This window comes from Apium graveolens, chromosome 11 (genome assembly GCF_009905375.1).
Source record: "Apium graveolens cultivar Ventura chromosome 11, ASM990537v1, whole genome shotgun sequence".
NCBI classification, from domain to species: Eukaryota; Viridiplantae; Streptophyta; class Magnoliopsida; order Apiales; family Apiaceae; genus Apium; species Apium graveolens.
Genome location: NC_133657.1, coordinates 49986951 through 49991732, shown reverse-complemented (window position 1 = coordinate 49991732; position 4782 = coordinate 49986951). Strand labels below are relative to the sequence as shown.

At 42.3% G+C, this 4782-nt stretch overlaps 1 non-coding gene across 1 annotated transcript; it reads right to left on the bottom strand.

Moving 5' to 3' along the window:
• Window positions 1–1093: 1093 nt before the first annotated feature.
• LOC141698811 (small nucleolar RNA R71) lies at window positions 1094–1200 on the bottom strand. The gene has a single exon (XR_012565312.1). It is a non-coding gene; the product is annotated as a small nucleolar RNA R71 (small nucleolar RNA).
• Between the last annotated feature and the right edge of the window lie 3582 nt (window positions 1201–4782).

The following is a 4782-nucleotide window of genomic DNA, read 5'->3' as shown; positions in this document are numbered from 1 at the left end:
GAACTCAACATAATTGATGACTATTTCAACTTCTATCTTAATTGTGGATGCTTGGTAAATGTATTAGTACAAATGAAAGTTGGCTTTTATCAGTTTCGTGTTATTCGATTAATAGCATCACTGTCACATGCTAAAGGGTAATAACAATGGCTATAGAAGGAGTAATAATGAGTTATGATCTCATGAGTGTTTATTATTGATAAATTGAAGTGTTAGTTAATGATTAATTAGTAGTTAATGATAGTTAATATTAATCAACAATTTTAAGTGTTATGTGTCTTAACATTGAGAAGTAATCATACATTGGTGAGTGAGTTTAGTTAGACAATAATTTAGTCGGAGTCTCTGGGGAACGAACTAGAAAGTATTCTATATTACTTGTCGAACGCGTATACTTGCGTGAATATTAGTGCGTGATTTCGCCCTAACAAGTTTTGGCGCCGCTGCCGGGGACTCGGCGTATTTGTTTAGTTTATGTACTTACCATCATTGGTCATTAGGACTCAGTGATTAGGACGTAGTAGTTAATTATTGTTTTCGGTTGTGTTTCAGGTACTTTAGCAAGCGTTTATGCAAACTCGTTCTCGTGCTCGCAAGAGGACTTTAGATACAGCTGAGGAGACAGACGAAGTTCTTGATATTCCGGAGAAGTTAGATTTTGAGGATTCGGATTCAGGAACTGAGCAGAAAGAACCAGTAAACATGGAGATCGTATTGTTCAAGCTGAATCCAGCTCTTATGGATTTTTCTCGGCCTAAAATTGATGACATTCAGTCAAGCATCCTTCATCCGGCTATTCAAGCTAACACTTTGAAATCAAGCCGGGCACTATTCAGATGGTGCAGAATTCTGTTCTTTTGGAGGAGCGGCAACTGAAGACCCCAACATGCACATAAGGAATTTTGTCGAGATCTGCAGCACTTTTAAGTACAATGGCGTGACTGATGAGGCTATCAAGTTGAGGCTTTTCCCATTCTCACTGAGGGACAAGGCTAAAGACTGGTTACATTCTGAACCAGCTGGGTCCATCACTACGTGGCAAGATCTTGCACAAAAGTTTCTGGTGAAGTTTTATTCGATGGCAAAGACTGCTGCTATGAGGAGTGCTCTTACTCAGTTTGCGCAGCATCCTATAGAATCTATGTGCGAGGCTTGGGAACGCTACAAGGAAATGTTGAGAAAATGTCCACATCATGGAATGCCGGATTGGATGGTGATCACTGGTTTCTATAATGGTTTGGGGGCCCAATCTCGGCCCATGCTCGATGCAGCAGCTGGAGGCGCCTTATGGGCTAAAAGCTATACTGAGGCGTATAATCTTATAGAGACGATGGCTGCAAATGAGCATCAAAACCCAACTCAGAGGATGACGTCAGGCAAGGTAGCAGGTATTCTGGAAGTTGATGCAGCCACCGCTATTGCAGCCCAGCTCCAAGCGCTATCAATGAAGGTTGATTCTCTGGCTACGTATGGAGTTAATCAAATAGCTATGGTTTGTGAGCTTTGTGCAGGTTCTCATGCTACGGATCAGTGTTCTCTTGTCAACGAATCTGTTCAGTATGTGAATACTATCAGCGACAACAGCAGCCTGTGCCAGCGACCTATCATCCTAACAACAGAAATCATCCAAATTTCAGCTGGGGAAAATAATCAGAATGCTATTCAGCCACCATATCAGCAAGGAGTGAGTAAACAGTTTAACCCACCTGGATTCCAGCAACCACAGCAGTATGCTACAAGGAAATCATATCCTCAACAGGGAAGTACAGCTGCACCTACTAGTGCTGATTTTGAGGAACTTAAGCTGTTGTGCAAGAGTCAGGCGGTTTCTATCAAGACCTTGGAAAATCAAATCGGTCAATTAGCCAATGCAGTGCTCAATCGTCAACCTGGCACCCTTCCCAGTGACACGGAAGTACCAGGCAGGAAGGAAGCTAAAGAGCAAGTCAAGGCTATTACCTTAAGGTCTGGAAAAGTTGCTGATGCTGAAAAGGCAAAAGAAGGAGAAGCTGAAATTAGAGATGAAGAATCTAAGCAAAAGGAGAAAGCGGCGGAAGCCAAGGAAGACTACTGTTGAACACACTCTGCCTGAGGCTAATACAGGGGAGAAACAGCTCTATCCTCCACCACCTTTTCCTAAGAGATTGCAGCAACAAAAAGCTGGATAGACAGTTCGGAAGTTTCTGGAGGTGTTCAAGAAACTTCACATCAATGTACCTTTCGCTGAGGCTCTGGAAGCAAATACCTAGTTATGCGAAGTTTATGAAGACTATTCTTTCAAGGAAGATGAAACTGGATGACCTTGAAACCGTTGCTCTCACGGAAGAATGCAGCGCTGTTCTGCAGCAAAAGTTACCACCAAAACTGAAAGATCCAGGAAGCTTCACCATACCTTGCACCATTAGCAATCTGACTTTCGACAAGTGCCTTTGTGATTTGGGAGCAAGCATTAATCTGATGCCGTTGTCGATCTTTAAAAAGCTGGATCTGCCTGATCCAAAACCCACATACATGTCGCTACAATTGGCTGATCGTTCCATTACTTACCCAAGGGGCATAGTGGAGGATGTGTTCGTCAAGGTGGATAAGCTCTTCTTTCCTGTAGATTTTATTATTCTGGATTTTGAGGAAGATAAGAAGATTCCCATAATCTTGGGAAGGCCTTTCTTGGCTACTGGTCGTACCTTGATAGATGTGCAAAAAGGTGAACTTACTATGCGGGTACAAGATCAGGATGTGACCTTCAACGTATTCAAGGCAATGAAATTCCCTACAGAAGATGAGGAGTGCTTAAAAGTGGATGTGATTGATTCTGCGGTTACTTCAGAACTCGATCACATGCTAATGTCTGATGCATTGGAAAAGGCCTTAGTGGGGGATTTTGACAGCGATGATGAAGATGGCAACGAGCAATTATAATATCTGAACGCTTCTCCCTGGAAGCGAAAGCTGGACATACCATTTGAATCTCTTGGTACTTCTGACCTTAAGAATGCTGAAGGAAAGCTCAAACCATCAATAGAGGAAGCACCTACCTTGGAGCTCAAGCCATTACCTGAACACTTGAGGTATGCTTTTTTAGGTGATTCATCTACGTTACCTGTTATTATTTCATCTGACCTTTCAGGTAGTGAGGAAGACAAGCTCTTAAGGATTTTGAGAGAATTCAAATCGGCTATTGGATGGACCATAGCAGACATCAAGGGGATAAGTCCTTCATATTGTATGCATAAAATTCTGCTAGAGGAAGGTAGTAAGCCAACTGTGGAACAGCAGCGAAGACTGAATCCTATCATGAAGGAGGTGGTGAAGAAAGAAATTCTGAAATGGCTAGATGCATGCATTATTTATCCTATTTCTGACAGCTCGTGGGTGAGCCCCGTACAATGTGTACCTAAGAAAGGAGGTATCACTGTGGTCGCAAATGAAAAGAATGAGCTCATCCCCACTCGAACAGTTACAGGATGGAGAGTATGCATGGATTATAGAAAATTGAACAAAGCCACAAGGAAGGATCACTTCCCTCTTCCATTTATTGATCAGATGCTTGACAGGTTGGCGTGTCATGAGTATTTTTGTCCTCTGGATGGTTATTCAGGGTATAATCAGATTTGTATTGCACCAGAGGATCAGGAAAAGACTACCTTCACTTGTCCATTCGGCACGTTTGCTTTTCGCAGAGTTTCGTTTGGGTTATGTGGCGCCCCAGCCACTTTTCAGAGATGTATGATGGCTATATTCTCTGACATGATTGGAAATAATGTCGAAGTGTTCATGGATGACTTCTCCGTCTTTGGACATTCATATGATGAATGTTTGAATAATCTGCGCGCCGTACTCAAAAGATGCGTGGAAACTAATTTGGTGCTCAATTGGAAGAAATGTCATTTTATGGTGCGTGAAGGCATTATTCTTGGGCATAAGGTCTCTAACAAGGGTCTGGAGGTGGACAAGGCCAAGGTGGGAGTCATTGAAAATCTTCCCCCACCTAATTCTGTGAAAGGAATCCGTAGTTTTCTCGGTCATGCGGGTTTTTATCGGCGATTCATCAAGGACTTTTCAAAGATATCTAATCCGTTGTGCAATTTGCTTGAGAAAGATGTGCTTTTCAAATTTGATGATGAATGTTTGGCAGCATTCGAGACTCTCAAGAAGAGTTTGATCACTGCACCAGTTATTACAACACCAGATTGGACAGAACCGTTTGAGATGATGTGTGATGCGAGTGATTATGCGGTAGGTGCAGTTCTGGGACAGCGCAAGAAAAATCTCTTCCATGTGGTCTACTATGCGAGTAAGACTTTAAATGGGGCCCAATTGAACTACACCACTACTGAGAAGGAGCTTTTAGCTATAGTCTTTGGTTTTGAGAAATTTCGATCTTATCTACTTGGTACGAAAGTAACAGTATTCACTGATCATGCGGCTATTCGCTATCTAGTTTCCAAGAAGGATTCGAAGCCGAGACTCATTCGTTGGGTGCTTTTACTTCAGGAATTTGAGTTAGAGATCAAGGATAGGAAAGGTACTGAGAATCATAGCTGACCATCTCTCTAGGTTGGAGAATCACGATTCTACTTCACAAGATAGGACGTTAATCAATGAATCTTTTCCGGATGAGCAGTTGTTCGCAGTTCAGGAGGAAGAACCATGGTTTGCAGATATTGTAAACTATCTCGTCAGCAATGTAATGCCTCCTAATTTGACATCCGCTCAAAAGAAGAAGTTTCTGGATGAGGTGAAGTGGTATATGTGGGATGAACCATATTTGTTTAGACAGGG